The sequence below is a fragment of the Coturnix japonica genome, chromosome 6 (genome assembly GCF_001577835.2).
Source record: "Coturnix japonica isolate 7356 chromosome 6, Coturnix japonica 2.1, whole genome shotgun sequence".
Classification (NCBI taxonomy): Eukaryota; Metazoa; Chordata; class Aves; order Galliformes; family Phasianidae; genus Coturnix; species Coturnix japonica.
In genome coordinates this window covers 7,873,122-7,894,696 of record NC_029521.1, presented here as the reverse complement: position 1 = coordinate 7,894,696, position 21,575 = coordinate 7,873,122, and the positions used below count along the sequence as shown (strand labels likewise).

The window sequence follows — 21,575 nt, the reverse complement described above, 5'->3', positions numbered from 1 at the left end:
CACCTCCCTGGGCCCATTCCAGCCACTCTGCATCAAGTCTGTAGCATTGCCTGGAGCTGTTGTGGTTGAAGTGCAGCACCCAGCATTTGGTCTTGTTGAGCTCCATCCCGTTGGCCTCAGCCCAGCAATCCAGCCTATCCAGATCCCTCTACAGGGCCTTTGTACCTCCAAGCGGATCGACTCTTCCTCCCAACTTGGTGTCATCTGCAAACTTACTGAGGGTGCAGTCAATTCCATCATCCAGTTCATCAGTAAAGATACTGAACAGGACAGGAACAAAACCAACCCCTGAGGAACACTATTCATGACCAGTTGCCAGCTGGATTTAACTTCATTCACCACCACACCCCAGGCCCAGACATCCAACCAGATCTTTACCAGCAAAGAGTGTGTATGTCCAAGCCATGAGCTGCCAGCTTCTCCAATAGAATACTGTGGGAGACAGTGTTGAAGGCTTTGCTGAAGTCTAGGTAGACTATGTCAGCAGCCTTAAGTAAAAAAGTAAACATGGAATTCAAATGAAGATGAGAGGAGCTACACAGTATTTTTCACCTGTTGTATCCAAAGTTTTGGACATAATCATTGGTTCAATAAATTATTGGGAATTACATAATTCCTATGAAAGAAATCTCTGAAGAGATTTCTCTCTGAAGACTGCTGAATTTCTACACAAAATGCCAGATTTGCCAAGAGCTTGTGCAAGCAGGGGAAATGCAGGTATACATGTTGCACAAATGAAGCAGACGCTCTCTTGAAACAATAAGTCTTAGGACCAATACCAGGGAGCATGGAAGAACGTATGAAGCAAAGGAGTGGAACTGAATTCTTTCAGTGCAGAAAAAAATAGCACCTATTATCATTAAATGATGCTTGCTGAATGTTTATGGTGACTAAACAGTGGATATGAGCACAGTGAGGCAGTGGGTGGGGTGCCTCAGCAGTGATGACATCAACAGTGGTTTACCTCCTCCAGTGCAGATTTTGATGAGTGTGGTATGCAGTTCTTGTTCATGGCTGATGAAATTGCATCACTAATGGTGATTACTATGTTGAAAAATAGTGTTCTGTATATTAGAATTTACTCTGTCAAATAGTGTTATTGTGCTATTTGTATCTGTTGCAATTTCCATGGAAATAAAGAGGCGGCATTATCTTCAGAGCGAGCTGCATAATACCTATGTGTATTAACATCCACGTCAGACCTGAAACCCTTCCCATCCTATAAAAAACAGAACTTAGAAAGCCTTTAAACCTTAACTCTAAAGCTAGTTTGTAATAAACACAACAGAATTTAACATGGATCTATGAAGGAAGAACCTCACTCAGACTCTTCAGTTCTGCAAATTTTTATCCTCAAAATTAATACTGATTGAATAAAAGTAATATTCTAGAGTAAAAGTACTGTCTTCATGTGCATTTTCCTGCAAAAATGTCTCTCTTGAAAAGAGAACAAGAAAAACTACTTCAAAAACTGCATCAAGAAAAAGAAAAAAGCAGTAGATGGTCTGCAGTCAACGTACTCATCCATATGTAATTTGAATGATTTTATTGACAGAACTCTCTGATCCCTCTCACTAAAATATCAACTTAATTATCTTTGTCCTTCCCAGGTTTCTTATTTCTCAGATTAAGTGAACCTTAGACACCCTGTATCTGTAAGCGGCTTCATGGAATGCAGAAGAAAGAAAACACTTGTGACATTGAATATACTCGTAATTCAGAAAAACAGTTGCCTAGACAATAATTAAAAGTTAAAGAAGTGATTTGCAATGACTATCAGAGGAGATTTGTTTAAAATAAATCTTAGCAATCAATGTGCAAAAGAGTCCCTTAGAAGCAATAGCTTAAGTTGGTAATACAAACAAATGCTCTGGGCTGCAACAGGCATTAATTTAGGACCAAACTCCACCATGCTTATTCATACCAGTTATTGCACTTTCTGGTAGGTCCCACTGGAACGTCTGAGTCTCTGCAACAAAATGTCTGCACCTCCCTGGAAATCAGGCTGAGGATGATACAATTAAAACTTGCCTCATTTGCAGAAATTTAATTGCAACTAAGCAACTGTAACTGATAAGATGTAACTAAGAGGTATTCAGAGCCTTAACAAAAGCAAGAAAAACTGCCTCTAAAGCTCTAGGAAATATTTGTTTGTAAAAAGCCAACAAATATTTGTTTCTGATAAACGATCTGTTCTATGATGCCATCTCTTCTCTAAGCTCTTGTCATTTCCTGCTCTTCTGCACTGTATTTGATAACTTCACAGTTTTCTCCATACTTGACATTCTACGTTCAACGAGCCTTTAGTTCACAGTTCATACATTTATGCAGAAAAAAATATATACATCTGCAGTTGGTAAAGGCTCACTCCCTGAATAAATGACTGTTTCTTCTAATAAGAATGGTCCTTTTAATTCAGGAGCCAGCGGGTGTCACTTTGCTACCAGTCACACCGATGCTGATCACATTCAAAGAGTGTAAAGAAGAAAGTCTGTCTCAATACTTACATAATTGTGACTAGTCTGAGAAAAGTATTATCCCTAAAAATGAAACTTTCCATTTGATTATTCTTCTACTGTGAATGAAGCCAAAAGCAACAGAAAAAAAGAAACTAACAGGAAAAAAAAACAAAATAAACCAACCAACCAACCCAAAAAAAAACTAGCAAGGAATGTAAGATACTCCAAGCTGTTAGCACATTTCTAACTGGTGAAGTTAACTCACAACATGTGGTGGGAGCAGAATTTCTCCATGCGAACATTACTTTTCTTTTTCCCTTGGTCTCAGAAAGATGAAAACACAGGATTGCCTACGGAAAATGTTCTGACTTACTGTCAGTGACTAAGAATACCAAATAGCCTTGATGTATGCTATTCAGTATAATCAGTGTTCTGGCAAAGAGTAGTGTAATTTTCAAAACCTGTTCTAGTTGGCATCTTAAGAAAAAAAAGTACTCACCTGCCCAGATGTCCAACCTGAAAATAGCCAATCTTAATACAAGCTTTCAAAAATATTGTTATTGATGTACATATGGGTCAGAAAATTGAAGGCAAATGGGAACCCAAGGAAGATTGCTATAATTTCTCGCAATGCAGTCACATTCCAGCAAAGGAAGAATCCCAGTATCTCAAAAGCAGATGACTTAAGGTGACTTGAAGGCATTTAACAAAGGTAAAACAGCGTGTTTAACCTTAACAGAATTTCCAGGATAAGAAATTATTTCACTGTTTTCCATCGTAGCTTCTCACAGTCATGAAAATTTAAACTTGACCATGACATTTACAAGTCCCAAGTGCATTTTCATTGCTCCTTACATGCATAAAGGTCACAGAGGAGCATTAAGTGAGGGTAATTATCAGGACATAAACACCGCTCTGCTGGAATACAGTTTATGAAGGAATACATTTATTAACAAATACACTTAGAGATTATAAATTGATGGCTACAAGATTAGACGCTGTGGTGTTTTTTTTAATAGAATACTTGCTCAAGATATGTCACAAACCACTGACTGGGTGCAGATTGTGTGAACAGCTGCACGTCTTATGGTAGAAGATAATGATATATATGAAAGAACATTAATTTAATATTAAGCTGATATAACTTGACTTCCTGATGTTCAACACAGTATTTTTAGTCTAAGAAATACCTTTGCTTAGTTACTGAAGCAGTAAAGCTTCCATCTCTACTTAAGCACTCCAACTTCAGCAGTATTATGTTGTGTTCCTTTCAGCTTTGGCTCTTAAGTTATGCTAGCAGTCCAAACTGCAATAGCAAGCACTTAACACTGAAATTGTTCATCTATCAATTTTCTACTAAGTTATTTGAGGCGCTACTAGAAGCACCATGCTTCTACAGAAGACACCAGTTATAATCTCACAAAGATTACACTATCACATAGCCAGCAAAACAATGAACCAGATCTTTAGATAGCATTATGGAAAGATACAACTTTACGAGCAGAGGTCTCAAAGTTGGAAGAATGTCACCTTCTGAACCTAGAAGAGTTGAAGCTACAAATGGAAAAATGCCATGTTTATTTCATATTTGAGGCAACGCCCAGAATGATGAGAAGGCTTTTCCCCACTCCAATCAGCCTTTTGGAAAAGACATTATTAAGATTGGTTCACAGCTGAGAATGATGAATCTGGATCTTGATTACTTACTTCAGCTCACAGTCACCCTGTGTTGGTGACAAACTGCCACGGCTCTGTCTGTTTGTACTGCCAAAAGCTCTCAGCAAGGAAAATTAGTAGCAGAGATACCACAGTCTTTCCCACAGTAGCAGGAAGGAAGCTTTCCTATCATTCCACTGTTTTTCTCCAGCCCTGCTATGTCTGCTCTGATTTGGGTTTGAGAGTCACAAGCACATTTGGTGCAGTCTTTTCCTGAGGCATCTTCTTGCCAAACTATCCCAAACATCAAACAAATACCACATTAATTAGACTTCAGTCCTGTCTTGACTGAATTTAAAATTATACTACTCAAATGCATGTTTTAGAAATATAAGAAGTGCAAAGATATTGTGTGAATACTTCATTACCTTTTCAAACTTGCCAAGATAATCCCCAATGTTTGGGGTACGCTGAAAAAAAGAAAGCAGCTAACTTTGAACAACAGACTTCAGTAACAACCTTAGCCGTCACTTTAATTTTCTCTTCCTACAGCCAAGCTCTTTAGCCAAGATCTATGCAGCATACCACCTCACTTATTTATTTTTTTAAGTAGCATGTTATTACTCTCTAACTCAATTTATCAGTGAGCTGCCTACCATTCAGTTAAGGATCAGCATCTCCTCCTCCCAGAATTGTACTCAAATCCAAGTATTGCATCTTCCTAGGAGTCCCCATCTCCCAGGTACTGCTCAAGCCACTGAAGCATCCAGTTCTCCTGCTAGCAGTATTTTGGGATAAAAATCAATTATTTAATTCCCTTAACACTTTGTTGAAGTGGCTGTGAATTCCCAAAGAAACAGGTTACCTCATAGATTATGTCAAACAACTCAAAATTTCATTCCCTGGACTTCTGTTTAAGTCCTTCACCTGCTAAAAATCTTGCTCTCCCTGAAGAGCAAACTCACCTGCCCTTGGCCAAGATTGGAGACTTCCCTTTCAACCCAAGCCATTCCATGATTCTTTTCCTTCAGCATCTACTTTTCTCTCTTGCACAGATTTACTGTATGAGCCCTGAACTTCCACCTCTTCCATCAGCAGAAACAGCTGAAGCAGACGTGACTCTCACCAGCCAATTCCCCTGAAGATTACATGTAGCCCTGTAGCCACATGTAAAAAATGCTTCAATTCAACAGAGAACATGGCTTCTCCTTTAGGTGAAATCTGAGGTTAATGCTGAATCTAATACGAACAGAAACTATAGCTGAAATACCCTGGCCAAAATTCACGTGTGGAAAGGAATCCTGACACATCCCTAATCTGTTAATTACAATTCTAATTAGTGGTTTTAGCAACTTCTGTTTCGTTGCTGTTGCATGTTCCAGAGAGACCACTGGGAACAAGAAATCTGCAGTTGGAAAGGGATGCTGAGGCAGTTGATTGTTCCACTAATTCACACAGATCATATGGGGAAGAAATTAAACACAGTCTGGCACTTTGTTCACTTTGCTGCTTTGCATGCCATACTGTAGAACCCCCTCCAAAATCACTAAAAAGTCCTCTAGAAAGTCCTAGCAATGTGTTTGCATCACCAGCTGTCATATATATATATAGTAATATATTTACCACTTGTTTGTTTGCTTTTTTTAGTGGTGGGTTGTTTTTTTGTTTGTTTGTTGCATGGATGGGATGTTTGTTATTTATTTATTAAATATGATACCATAATCCAGTGTTACAGAACCCTTCCAGCTCCAGTACATCTCAACATTCACTTCCAAAAGCAGTAATCTCTGGGAAAGGCAATGAAAGAAATTTCCCTCAACCCAGAAAAGCCTCATATCTACCTCAATTACCTACTACAACAACAATAGGTCAAGAACATTCAGAATTGTATGGTGTCACCCACAAACCTTGCACAGTTGATTTTGCATTTGTAACATCAATATTCAGCCAGAGAATCGGTCTACCCCACTTACACCAACATCTCCTTTTAGTCCTTCCTTCAGACTGACAGAACAACAGTTCAGAGCAAAACAATTCACAGTAAATACAGGTATTCAGGAAGGTAAAACAAAATCAAATTGTACTGAAAGAACTGGTAATAAAAAACCAAGAGGTATTAAATACAGATTTTCTTACTAGAACAGACATGTGAATGAGCTTAACATAATATTTTACCTTCAAAACTGTTTCTTGTAAGGGAAGTAACCTAGAGCCTATGGAAGCCTTGAGAAAAATAAATCTGAACATCTACCATATGGAAGGGTTCTGAAACTGTATTCCTGACTGACAGAGCTGTGAAAGAAATCAGGCATAAGCGTAACACAACCTCGTCTTTCTGCTGAAAAACAAAAGCTGTCTTTGTGCTTGCAGGCAACCATTTTTTCATCTGTGCTCCTTTAAGGTAACACTGAGATACCCCTACTCAAAATGAGATAGGTGTTGTTCTCAAGAACAGTAACATGGCAGGTAAGACAAAATCCTTTCACCCTGGTAGGTGATTTTAATTTTTAAAGCCCAAGGTGTACTTCGTACCTCCAAATTTAGAGGGGTAATGCTGAGTCCATTCACCAGTTTGACAGATTCCAGAGAAAAACTAGGTATACATGTGTACAGTAAACATAAGAAGCTTTGCGGTTTTACAGCAAATGAGGACTCGACCTAGAGGGAGTTAAATGACTTGGGTGCAGATACAAAATGAGTCATCAGCAGACATACAGATCTTGATTGCTGCCTGGCTCGGCCTACTTTGTTCCCTTGCAACTTCCTTGGAGCACACTGACAGAGATCTGCTATTCAGTAAAACCCTCTATTTCTGCAGTTAATTTTCTTTCATTTCCCCCTTGCCTTAAATGAGAAAGCAGCATACAACCCTACATGGCAGAAAGCCATATATGTTGCTCTTAAAGTTCAGTCACAGACATGAGTATTTGGAAATAAAATCATGAAATAGCTGAAATGCTGTAATGCTGAAGTCAAAGGTGCAAGAAAAAGCAAGAGAGAGCGAACCACCTGTGATCTCATTGTGACTACCACAAATGTTAGTTAAACCTGCTGCTTGTTAGTCCTGGTTGAACCTTTATACATGACAATCCCTCCTGCTCCTGTTGCAAAGGAAGTCTGGCAGAATGAACAAGCAACGATGATAGGAACTCAGCATGCTAATGAAAGGACCAGATGTTTTGAGTAAATTTCTGCTAGCCTGAAATAATTCTTTCTGCAGCTATGGATATGCACTTTGATGTTTGGCCAGTCCCTAAGAGTTTCATTTCAGTAACATTTTTTACATTTTTCATGAATAATGAGAACATCCTCAGGATTTACTTCCTGACTTTTTTTTTTTTTTTTTTTTTTTTTTTCCTTTCTCCCTTTTAAATGAGAAAGAACACTTACTTCTCCAAATAAAATTAGGCTGGTATAACACTTCCTGTTAGAAACTCCGGTGACATACCCCACCTGAACTGAAGGGGAAGTTTAGACAAGTTTCAGTTAGGCTGAAGTACAAAACTAAGACAAAACATATTTTTCCATTAAAATAATCTGATCTCCACAATCAAATTTTGACAACCAAAATCACTGTGATACAGAGGAAAACTTCAAAGCATAATAGTCCAGACACCTGGCCTAATACCATCTCCAATAGCAGTGAAATGCTTTTAATGAAGCTGCAAGCTTTTTTAGGAGAAATCTGTTAACTCCCTACAGATTCAATCTGCCATGAGTATGCTTCAGCATTAAGCTGCAAGACCTTATGGTGGTTGCTGCCTCACTGTGGGAAACTCTGCTGCCCCAGTACCTCACACACCCCAGCCTGAGGCTGCCTGTGGTCTCACTGCTGCTGGGGATGCTGGGGTTCAGGTGTAGAGAGGTAGAGCCATACAGATGCTTCCTGGTGGTGCAGAGAAAACAGAGTTCTCCTGCTCCAAGTATGAGAAGCAGAACAAGAACACAACGGAGGGCAGATGGAGCAGGAGAAAATGGCAGCCCTGGAAAAGAATCTGCTGCTGGTGGGAGGGGACAAGAGAAGTAGCGACTGCTGCAGGAAAGAGTCAGCTCCCTCACCACACTCCTGATTCCCTCCCATCAACTGCAGAAGTTGTCACTCAGCTTCAAAAACGTTGGAATTTAGCAAAGCCTTTATCAGGAGGCTTACTTAATTGCTGCTTCTAGGATTCTCCTGCCGGAGGGAGCTTTGTTGTTTTCAGCTAGTCAGCCCCTGGAGGAAGTGTGGCTCCAGTCCTGAATAGGTAAAAACCAGGTATCAGTTATTTTTCACAGCATACTGGCACTGAACTGCATGGCAAATTAGAGAAATGCTGAAGGCAAATCATTTGCGAATTGACAGGAAAATCATGTAGCACCTCCACAGAAAAGAAGCTTCTATTTTCAGCAGTGGCTGGAAGGCCATGCCTTTAAGACCTCTTTAATAACAATCAGATTTTTCCACACTGCCACAAGGAAGCTCTGCTTGAATCTCTCTGGACACAGAAAGTCCATCAACTAACCACTCTGGTACTACTCTGGCAGTAGTACAGGTGGTGTTCTCCTCCATCCCTAGGGTGGCAGGGAAAGATACAGAGATGATCATAAAACTCATCTGATAAATACATGGCTGAAAGCCTGGTGCCATTGCAGGGATTTTGGTTTTTTCAACCCTGGGGCAGTGTACTCAGCACATGGCCTGCTGGCTGTGGATGAGTCTCGCCTGCCTCAAAAGGGGAAAGGATTTTACTAGCCCAGCAGCTGGCAGAGCTCCTTGAGAGAGCTTTGAAGTAGGTATAAAGGGGGAAGGGGATAAAACAAAGGCTCACTAGAGATGAACTGTGGGGGTTAATGCTGGGGTTAGGATGGTGAGGCCAATAGCTCAGCTGAAGTGCATCTACACCAATGCACAAAGCATGGGCAACAAGCAGGAGAAACAGGAAGCCACTGTGTGGCAGGCAAGCTGTGATTCAGTTGCCATTACTGAAACGTGGTGGGATGAATCCCACAGCTCGAGTGCTGCAATGGAGCAGCTTTCTGTTTACTTAAAGCCAAGATGATGTGTACTAAGAATCCTAAACGTATTAACAACCTACTGCAGACATCTCTCGTAGAATTGCATGCTACAGGTAAGGCTTGGCCTACTGATGAACTGCAAACTACAAACTATGGCTTAGCTGAGGATTTTCCTGGAAAGGACAAGCATTTAACTGAGCTGAGTGAAGATAAGTAAATTAAAAACAAACTAAACGGCCCCAAACCATTAAAATATGCAACCTCAACCAGGAGGTGTGATCAGACCTTTTCAGTTTATATTTTAAGGCAAGCTACAACAAAACATGCACATTGCACAGATTTGTGACTAGGGCTCATTTATACTTTCCAGTTCACTACATGGTTTCTATGGCAAGCACCTCTTGCTTTGAACAGCTCATCACTAACACCCCCCCACTTTTTATTTCAAAGTGAGACAGGATCCAAAGGCCTATCAGTTCAACCCAGACCTAGGTTTGTTAGGGTCAGATTTAGGTGAGCTCTGCTACAAGTGCCCATATTACTGAACACAACTGATCATAAACACAGCAATGGTTATTGACAAAACTTGGGTTTGGGACTTGCAGATGTGGTAAATACATTAAAGTATTAATGTGCAGTGAAAGACAGAATAGATAGGAAAATAAATCCAGTGACAGAAGAGGAAGCTAGCTAGCGTGTATTGCTTTCCCAACCTCGCCAGACTTACTAGGTTAAGAAAGTGTTATTGACAATATGTACATTAGATAAACATGAGGACAAAGCACAGGAACAGAGAACAAATAATTCTAATGACAAAAATGTTTTAAATGATCATGTATGCATCAAGACTGCTGGAGAGAATAACATTTCAGCTATTCCACCATTGGAGTCTTGGGGCACATTTTCTATATGCTTAGATCTGTGTAGACAAAAATTCAGACTGTATTGTACTGTCATGATGGAGCAGAGAACTGTAATTAATGACAGGTTAGTATTTTCCAATCCCCTTTTCTTATTTTGTCCTATGATGAAAGAGGAATTTATTTATATTGTATACATGAAGAATTGTGTGACTAAAAAGGACATGAACGTGAAGGACCTCACAACAAAGCAAAGATGATGGTAACCTCCATTTCCACCACCATAGTCAGCAGTCAGAATATCAAACAAACACAATCTTCAAAGCTAATCCTTTGCTGCATCAACAGCAATATAATACAGTTTCAAAAACTTATTAAAATTGCCTAGATGGTAGAACATTTTGAACTAGAGACTTGGCCCCAATAACCTTCCAGATAATTTGAAATGGCAAAGGAATGAAAGCAAAGCATCAGTAAGAAGATTTCCCTTTATCATCCTGAGTATTTGTTACACACCAGCATACTGATTATCTGCATGGTTAAGACTTCTTAAAGTTGTTGGTGCCCCTGTGTCAAATTAGAACTGGAAAGGAGGTGGTGAGATGTGGAACATATTTTTTTTGCTAATACACAGCATTTGAGTTTCACTTGGTGTTACATCCTGCATTATTTGTTTTGTTTGTTTAAGCTGGAGCATGATTTTCCTGATGAAATTACTACAGCTTCCAATAAATGAGATTTTAGAATGTTTATCATTATATATAAAGTAAAAACACGTAATTTTTATACTCAGAATTTTTTGTACAAGGACATACTTTGATACGTAAGCCTAAAACGCGGCTTATTCAGAACCACTTGCCTTTTACTTTCATTCATCTAGCTAACAAGTGATACATTGAATATTTCTATTTCCGGGATGTTTGAAAGACAGAAGATTAATTAAAACAATATTCAAAAAGTAAAATCCTGAATAAAGATAATATCTAAAAATCAGGCACAGTTTCAGGCAGCACAACAAATATTCATAGACTTGAGAGCATTTCCTAGGACAGCTTTTAGTCCCTGAACAGTGGCATATTTTTCACATTTTTATGACTGCAAACATTTTGCCATTGAAATTTTATTGCTTCACTTGTGAGCTGTAAAGATTTATAGTTGGTCTCAGAAGTATGACTAACAGGGGGGTATTTTTCTCAAAGTCACTGAGAAGTCGTAGATTAGAAAAACATTTGCAGTGACCATTTTTGTGATTTTTAGCCTTTGCTAAAATTTTGAATAGAATTTGTCTTCATAACTAGCCCTTTAGATGCAATACATTAGGATCTTTTGTGTTGAATGATAAACTCCATCCAGCTGAGATACACTAAAAGAGATGTATAATTATTAAACATAACACTCTAATTCTTCAAAGAGATTAGTCTTTTACATTGTACCTGTCATTTATTTAAGAGGCCTCACTTTCAGTACCAATACTATGATTTCCATGGAGATCATTAGTAACACTACACACTTCAAAATACCAGCCACTCCTTCGCACTCTAGCATTCCAAGAAATTTCCCTTAATCCATAATGACAGAAACTCTGGGGAAGCTGCTTTTCAACCGCAAAGAAGCTTTAAGTCACAATAGGATTTCTAATTGGAATGCTGTGGGGACTTCCGCTCTGGCTCATGACAGTGCATGGGAGCTGGGTTCACCACATCCCTCATCATGAAGTTTAAAAATCCTATCTGCCATCCCTAAGGGAAGTTTCTTACCTGGCAAGTGATATTCTGGAGATGACCAGGGGACAGCCATACCAACTTCTCTTGGAGCACTGTGAACTAAAGATAAGAGGCAAGGGTCACAAATACATCATTTAATAAGGAGACAAGCTCTGCAGCCTTTGCTGTATTAGCCTTCTGGAGCTGTCAAGCTGCTGCAAGGCAAAATTTTGAATATAAATGAATGCTGCATGTGGTCGTCCCAGATTAACTATGGTTTCTCTTCAACTTCCATGTACCTCCTCTCCAAATTGACAAGGACAAAAGACAAAATCTAAATATGGGGGAAAATGAAGAGATTTCAGCTGCTCATAGTTTCCACAACACCAGAGCTCTAATGCTACCAACACCTGAGATAACAACACATCAGGGAAATCCCCCTTGGTAATGCAGCCAGACAATACAGATACTATTTAGGTATTAAAAAACCGCTAGTTGCTCTGAGCAACTGGTGGTGAAAGAGCAACTTTTTTTGTCTCAATTTGATGTGATTCTTACAGAAGAGTGATATTTTATACTGTCATTATTTTTACTGCTGATTTTTACCAATAAATGTCCAAGATTAGGAACACGGCCAAGAGCCAAATTTCACATGCTAAGGATTAGGAAAAACTCTGTAACATTTGATTTTCCTCATCACTGCTTCTTTTTTATCCAAATAATCCATTTCTGGGACAGATTCTAATATCAGGCACAGTGTGGGCATCCCATGGTACTTAAGTAAAATCTGTTACTGTGCAACATGCATGACAGTCGAGTCTGGCCCTTCTATTGTAGATGGAACATTTGCATCAAGTTCTTTCCATGGCTTTTGATAATGACTATACTTTCTAATATATATATATATTATTTTATTTATTTATTTTAGCCTAAATTGCTTTTCATTCCACAGATGGCAATTACAAAAAGCTCTATCATATTGAACTTACAAAAATAAACTTGTCTAAGGTTACATACAAATGCACCACAGAACAGAGCACTATCGCAGTCCCTATTCTGAAGACTTGGGCCCTGCCTTCCTTGCTGTCCCAGCAATGAAGAGAACCAGTGATGTCAGAATCTTGGTCAGACCCAGGAGCAGCGGCCCTGTGACACTTTTCCTTAACTCCACGCAGCCTGCTGTCATGCCAGCTCTTGGCTTGCACAGAGCAGAGCCACCGGGATGAGGCCAGTAGGTAAAAACAACCTGGGTGTTTGCTCTTGACCAGTGCTGTTTCTTTAAATATCTTCAAAGCAACTGTTAGCATCTTCACAAAGACATAATCAACTGAGTCTTCTCTTAAAGACCTCGATTAACTCAATTTGTCTCAAACTCCAATTGCTTTGTTTTCAAAGGGCCCCTCGAAAAAACTAACCTCTGTATGTACATAGGTTTTTATTAAATCCAGAGGTAAAGCACCACGTCCTCTTATTTTATATCACCAGCACTTCCCTTAGACACAGTTTTACTTTAATGTAGCCTTCCAGTCAAAACAATATTTTGCTCATAGCTAAGGAATCCCTAGAAATACAGCATTTCCTTTTTTTCTTTCCATGCACCTAAGATAAATGTAACTTCCTGTTTTATTCAATGGCATTCAGTTTCAAATTGTTAAGTGCTGGATAAATGTAGGTTGTTTTGTCTCACTTGAATGTTCACAGCACTTTCATTTTGACTTTTCCCCTGCTACTTACTAGAATGTCATCCTATACAGCCTTTAAGATTTACACCTATATTTATGTAATGGTTTTAGTGTTTCAGATCCAGCTCTAGGATCTATTTATTTCATCTTTAAATTCTTCTTTTGATTGTTTCCCTGAGGAGTCGGTTTTGGCTTCTTGGTTTACTTACAAGTGGTCATTATTTTCTTTTCTTTATTTGTTGCATTTTTTCCAGATTTTCTCTGAAAGCTAAAATAATATACGTTATTATTATTACAAAGGTATTAGTAATCTGGTGCTTGAACTCTTGTCTTTCAATTCAGTTGTCTGATTTAAGTAATACTTATCTGAGAAAAATATATATTAAAAAAGCTGACTCCAAAAGCTGCACTGGTATAAATCTGCAGAACTTCCCTGCAAGCAGCAGCACTCTGCCAGTCTCTGTTAAATTTACAGCAGGTCATTATTTGGCCTAAAGGTATTAACCCTTCTATTTGCCTTTGGCACACAGCACATTAAAAAGAAAAAGAAAAAATAAAAAGGTGAAGTCTTTCCTAGACACTTTATTCTCCCAAATAACCACCAGAAAATTACAATTAACTTGTTTCTGGCTACTGCTCTCATGATTCTTTTATTTCCTAGCAGCATTAAGAATGCCTCATTTACCCTTATCTGGCCACAGGTAAAGGCACTCACCACAAGTTTGCTGTCCTGCAGCATTTCTGTTCTACTTACTCAACATCCCCTTGCACCTTTAAACCACCTCCACCCCCACTGGAGGCTACCAGCTTCTGATATTCTACTGCTGTTCTCATCAAGTACAAGAGTCTTCAAATCTCTAAGCCAACTACATTTGTTTCAATAAATCAGGAGATAATAATACTCAGTCTAATTTACATCAATGAAATCCTACACTTTAAGTGCGCAGTACACAAAACAGCAAACAGCAATTTGCTATTTGTTTGCCATTACCCTTTCAACTTCTTTCCACACATCACAATAGCTTTAATGCTACTGAAAAACTAACAGCTTTGTTTGCCATCCTGTCCTCTCAAGCTGTTCAATATCAAAGCTATCACAACAGCTGCTTTGATTCCTGTACACCTAAGCCACTTTGCTCTCAACACTTTATTAAGATAACAATAATTAAGAGTAGTTTGATTTTCAAGTAAACATAAAATTCAACACAACAAACTTGAACTGAAAGAGCCATTAAGCTGTATCCACCCATCTCAAAGAAAGCCATCATTATATGGAAGAAGTTCCAATAAAGCAGGCAGTCCTATTTTGCAAATGAGTACCAAAATATTTCTTCCAATGGCTGTGTTACATATCAGCATGAGTTAACCATAAGACAGTGCTTATAGTTTGAATGGCATTTATTCTACTAGCTAAGTTTTCCATGCACCCAGGTGGCAGTTCTCAGTTTGCATAACCTGGGGAGAATTTAAATTGGAGGCCTCTGAAGACATATCTATGCACGGTGGCAGTAGCCCAAGGCTGTATAGTGAAATGTGCACATTATAACATTATCGTGAAGAACATTTTAAAAGAGACTGTAAACATTCATGGGTAGGGGCCATGTTTTACTTTGCTCCTACATGAACAGTGAGGAACAGCAGAAATTTGGTAGTGCCTTGACTCTCCAGGCGCGTAGTGCAAATAACATTGTTAGATGTTGTTATACTGTTTTAAATAAATGTCTTCAGGAAGTGTGAAGACCTCCCATCTAGATGAAAATTCAGTGGTTTTTTGTTTGTTTGTTTTTGTTTCTGTCTGGACAAAAAACAATTCAAATGGTAACGAAGATTACAGAAAGGAGGAGAGGTGAAAAAAGCAAAAAGGCAAAGAGGGGGAACAGGTTTAACTCTCTGTTTGAGTCTGAAATAGAAAAATAAATGCTTGCTAGACACATTGGTAGTATCAGAAGCACAGTAAGATCAGACGCTGACACCCATATTTGAGCTGATAACTACCTGCATATTTAAGCCAAAATCACACTGTCCTCTGGAACATCCAAGCCTTCCTGTAACCACCGAAAAGATTTTTCTGTACAAATCACTGAAGGTTAAAAGGTCATCAACCCATTTATTCAATAGTGCTTATTTCAATCAGCTATTACAAGTGAGATTACATTAGTATTAATTTTCTTAATGACTGATAAATTAAATGGATTTCTTGTTAAATGACCTGCTATTGTTTCAGCAATACTGTTAGTGATTACACCTCCACAACTTCCTTTATCAGTGCAACAGCAAGGGTCTGACTGGTAGGATGCTTCTGAAGTTATTCATATCATGGGCAGTTCTAGTAAGATTCCTCACCAGGTTTTTACGGCTGCAGTAGTTCCTAGTACAATTCTGTCATCACACATTTATGAGTTCAGTTTCACAGTACAGGCACTACCCTAATTCTTCCATAAGAATGTGGGCTGCACATGCAGCTTGCTGCTTAATCTGAAAGTGAAGTGCATAGTTTTACTGCACAACATAGTTTAAACAAGGTCAGGGTGTCAGCTTTCTACAGGATGCTGTGGTGAAATGGACTGTAAAATCCTCTTGCTATGTCAGAGAGGGAAGAAAAGAATATTCTGTCATGGTTTAATAATTTTGTAATTTTACTATCAGTATTCCACATCATAACATCATATAAAGCATTAATAATTTTACCGAATCTGCAACTTACAGAAGAAGACTACATCTCCCAAAGAACAACACGGTAAGAGATGGGTCACGGGACCTGGACACTATATTATCTCTGTTGCAGGCTAGACTGATGTCTTTCGAGTTCTGGCGTTCAGGGGAGTGTGTGGGAGCCTTCACCGTTTCGCCTAGATTCACAGTAGGCCTCTCGGTTTCGGGACTCATTCTCTCTCCTATTTAGCTTGATTTGTTAGCTCAATTTTCAATTATATTGTATTATACTGTGTTATCCTGTATTTCGATATAGTAATTTAGTAAATAAGTGTGCCTCCTTAGATTGTTGCCGCTGTTTTCTTTTCCTAATTAACTTTTTTCTTTTTGTCACGGATGTAGGTGGATTTTCGTTTAAACCGTGACAGATTTGGTGGAGGAATGCGGGCAATTGAGTTGCTGTTTTCTGTTAATTTTTTCTTCTGTTGCTCCTTTAGCTTTTAACAGAGCTACGGGGTTGTTTTTTTTTTACACTCAACAGAATGTAGAACCAGAATTTTGAACACACAATGATGATTTCACCTCTCCCTTGGAATTCAGCATAACTGTTAATACTTGAGGAAGATCAATTACTAAAGCTTTATTTTCCTGTCCTGTACAGAGTAAATAGTTTCAGGGTTTCTTCCTTAAGTCTCAAGCTTATTTCTAGCTACTCAATGTCCAAATGGGAAAATACGTACCAAAAAAATCCACTCATCATTTCAATAGCTGCACTATGAACCACTTGCCCATACTAAGCCATCTCTTTACAAGTTCTAGACTCAATGCCAATGGATTAATACCAAGGAATTGAAGCTACAGTTGACCAAAGGATATATTATTATTATATTACTATATATATATATTAAAATAAGCATATGACAATAAAAGAGTCAGAACAACTTAGAGAAGCACCTCTTTCTCTTGCCATCTACACCACCAACTATTCCAGCCACATGAAAGGCTGAAGTACATACACAATTCATTTTTCATGCTACACGCACTTGTAGAGTTGTTTTTTTTCCAGTTATCACTGTGACATACTAATGTTTTTACTAATGTCATGATACTACTGGCCTTCATCAAAGCAAAGGACTATTCAAAACAGAACAGTATCTCTGACAATCTCTATCTTAATATAAAAATATAGCAAGCCTTCCCTGTGAGTTCCCTAGTAAATCTTCCAAACTACCAGAACCAGATGCTCAATATTTAAATTTTACAGCCTCTTATAGAACTTACACGATGGACCCACTTTTATAATACCGTGTTGAAACCAGTCTATTTATTTATTTATATTTTTACTGATAATCTTCTGCAGCAGCATTCCACAACTTATCAAAGTTGGGAAAAAAGACTGTTTCTTTCTAGCTTTAAGTCTACCTCCAAATATTCTCCCTTTCTGGCAGAAACGTTTAATAATCCCTTCCTACTCCATTGCATGTTTCCTACTCATTATTTTACAGATTCCCTTCTTCGCATCCTTTCAGTTATCTCTTCTCCAGCACAAAGACTTCTTGTCTCCTTTATCACTCCTTGGTCCAAACAGTTTGAAAAATGTGATAAGCCTTGTTCATCTCCTCATGTAGTTTTTCAAGTTCTGCCTTAACTTTTCTGCATGGGTCACAATGGCAGCAGAATTCCATCTCACAATTAAGATGCAGACACCAAGCAAACTGACCCATTATCAGAATTGCCTGAAAACGCTTAGAAGTGGCAACAACTTTTCTGCACCCTTCACATCACAAGTACAGATCAGGACTGGTTTTTCCATCAACACTAGGTTACATATACACAAGGTAGATTAAAAAATAGAAAAAAAACCTACTTCATTAGCCACCTTACAGAAAACACAACTATAACATTAAAAATAACCCGCAGTTCACCTCAGAAACATTACAGGTTGCAAATTTTTTTCCATAAAGCGTGATTAAGTTTAGTGCAATGAATATTTACCTATATTGTCAACTGAGATCTGGTGGGATGCTTGTACAGGGAATAATTTATTTCCTTGAAAGACTGTAAATAAATCCTCCCCCAGAATCAGCTTTTTCCTTTATCCTTTCCCCTCAGTCCCAATAAATACCCTTTAAAACCTCTCACAACAGGAGAGGCCACAATGCAGAATTTAAATGGTAGTCACAGCTTCTAGGAACTCTCCAAGCAATAACTATTGTTTTGGGTTTTTTTGCAAGGAATGAACGCTACACAAAAGTACTGAAAAATGTGAGAAAAATATCCTCGAGCTCTCTTGGAAAACAAAGTGTTTTCTACTTAAAAAAAAAGCAAACAAACTACATGCAGCCTTATAAGAAAGGAAAGAAGGGAAAAAAAAGCAACCTGAAGGGGTAAAACACAGAAGGCCCAACAACGCTCCAATGAACCAGGTATAGGCAACAATAAAAGATGGAAATGCTATCTAAAATGCCCTCGTGGTCAATAGGAACCACTTTCTAGACACAGATAAGAGAGCTGGGGTATTAACTGCGGCAACAGTGCCCTGCATGCTATGCCAACAGAATAACAAAAAAGGAAATACTGTCTGATTGAACCACTCATGACTTTCCATGAGATATCAACTTTACTAATTGCAAAAACTTAAATGGATTCTCTGAAACTTTACTTTGCAGCTAGCTGGTGTTTTATTTTTCATCACTTTAGAGCTGCAGTGTGAGGATGGAAATAGAATTTACAGCCTTGCTTTATTCTAGTTTGTGTTTCAGAGACTGTGGTACTGGGGTACAATGCAGGGTATTGCTATCAAATTTGTGAAAGACTCATGCAATAATTGACGTTTGACTTTAAATTATGTAAATGCTGAAAAAGAAAACACCCTGAATTTATTTGGAGATTTTAACTTCAGAATACATTCTGAATGTAATATTTCAGAATGTTGCTCCAAAAGTAATGTATCCTGTTTGATTTTGTCGCACCACTATGCTAGAGATGCCTGTTGGAGGTACAGCAGTAGAGTATGAACCTTGCCACCGATATTTCACTAAATATGGTTGCCATGTGACAGATGGTAGCAGAAGGGCAGTCTAACAAATGGTGTCTGACACAGAAGTGTGTAGCAAGAGAGTGTCATTGAATTCCTCCATCCAGAAAAATTTGCACCACCCACATTCATTGATTCACTGCTGAATGTTTGGCTGGAATTGGCTGGATGGTCACACTCAGATTTGTTGTCAGCATCTCAGTGTCTAAAAGGTGACCAGAGGCAAGCAGCATTTCTCAAGGGTTGCTGAAGGGACTGGTGCTATTTAACATCTTTGTAGGCAACGTGGATAGTGGGATTGAATGCACCCTCAGCAAGCTTGCAGAAAGTACCAGGCTGAGCAGTGCAGTTGACACACTAGAGAAAATGGATGGCATTCAGAGGGACCTAAACAGTCTTGAGGGGTGGGCCCATACCAAGATGACCTCCATCTGATCAGGCAGATGAAAGATGAATCTCACAGGCAACATTTTCCCAACAACAACTTCGTCATAGCAGCTGTGAAACAGTGGGTCAATCTGTACTGGTAAACATTGGATAAGTGTGGCATGCAGACTCTTGCTTATCACTGGCAAAAATGCATAGCTAATGGTGGTGACTACAATGAAGAGTACTGACTTCTATACAGTAATCCTACACGGAAGGTAGACATTATTAAGCTGGGCTGTAGATGAGTCAACAGCCAGAGCTCCATAACACCGTGAAGGTCCATATTCCTGTATCATAAGTGGTATCCCCAGGTGTTCCTTGGAATTATAGGACAACAGTCCTAAAACAACAAAGCAGCAGTTGCTCTGATACTAGTTGCCAAGGCTATGAAAGCCAATAAGCAATTCCTTCTAAAATATACAGAATCCCAGGCAGCTGTTACCAGTGCTACTATAAGGCAATACAATATATGCATTTATCCAGCTATCAGCCAAGATTACTAAGTGAGATGGCAGATCGTGACACATTTTTTGCCATTAAAATGCTGGGAAGCTACTTAAATATCAATGCACTCATTATGAAAACATCTTTTTGGCATTTGCTTCCAATTATGGCTTCTGCTTTAGCATGACCAGTTTTCTTCACTGTATTCAAATGTAATGGCTATCTGAATGACTGAACATGATTATGGAAATGCTGGCTCACATCTCCCAAAAATGGGTATTTGTGAAGAGGCTGTCAATTGGAAATATTTATAAACCTATCAGGAGTTCAAGCACATTTTAAAAGGACATCTGTGTACAAGAAGCAGTCAAAATAAACAGTACTATCATGCAGGCTCATTGGATAATGCAGCAGAGGAGCAGTTGGCGAGCATTATGTTGCTTTAACAATATATGGTTCAGTTGTAGAATGCCACTGCCAGTCCAAACTGTATCATTTGTGTGCCCCGGTGGCACAGTGGTAGGAATGCCGCGTTGCAACACTGGGGCCTGGGTGTTCGAATCCCCCTGTGGTGCAAGTGGTAGAAGTGCCACTCTGCAGCACAGAGGCTCAAATCCCAGGGGTTGGACTCGATGATCTCTAAGGTCCCTTACAACCCGCACGAGACTATTACCTATTATATGATTCTATGAAATATGAACTTATTAAAGTAGGCATTAATTTCTTTTCAGAAACCAAAAAGCTGGACCCAAGATCTATTATCAAAGAATTTTTGCAGTATGAAAACAAAAGCTTCCTTGGCACAGACACAATAGAAATCATAATCATGTCTATCATCCAAATGGTTTCTTTTAGAAATGAATTTCATAAATTTTGAAACAGTTGTGCAGAATTTAACTTCACAGAACTATTAACACAAAATAAAGCATTAACACCTACTATTCTGGCTTTTTTTTTTAAGCTGTTTGCTGGTTTTATTCTAATTGCTGCACTTTAATTTTATTTCGAGGGAATCATGTTCATTAAACAGGTGTATTACAAATATTTCATTGCAAAAGGACAGAAGGCTTCCTAATATATTTTAGGCAGCACTCATCACTGATAATCACTGGCATCATTTAAATTGCAATCCCAGCTAATTTACACATGCTAAATCAAACACTGTAACTAGAGGTTCTGTAGCAGTGAAAGTTTATTTGCCTGGAGTATCTCTCTGATGCATCCAATGTATAGGGTAGAGATATCCTATCTGATTCCCAGCAGCATGAAGGATATCTCCTTCTCTTCTGTTGTAAAACTGTGATTTTCCCCCATATACAGCTGCTGACTACAGTGAAAGCTCCATGCTATTAAGCTACAGTAAGTTAAACTACATAATTAAGTAACACTACATAAATCACCAGACCTGAGAGTGTACATTTTTCTGCTATGATTTGTGCTGTGCTCAGCCCATGACAGAATAGAAAACGTTGGCTTGTAAAGTTGTGAACTATGGGGGGGGGGGGGGGAACACAAAAAACAACCACATAGTAAAAAGCAAACCCATTCTCAGACAACACCAAATTCCCTCCCAAACCTATTTGTCTATATACAATACTAGACATTGTTACCTGGCAAAAATACTTGGAATCTGAATCTAAATCTTTCAAGATTCATGA

General features: G+C 38.7%; 1 long non-coding RNA gene across 1 annotated transcript in view; it reads right to left on the bottom strand.

Moving 5' to 3' along the window:
- Positions 1-21,575, bottom strand: part of LOC107315661 — a 140,456-nt gene that overhangs the window by 18,809 nt on the left and 100,072 nt on the right. Inside the window, exon 2 of the long non-coding RNA XR_004307837.1 lies at positions 11,728-11,793. This is a non-coding gene — a long non-coding RNA (uncharacterized LOC107315661). The remainder of the gene's footprint in view (positions 1-11,727; positions 11,794-21,575) is intronic.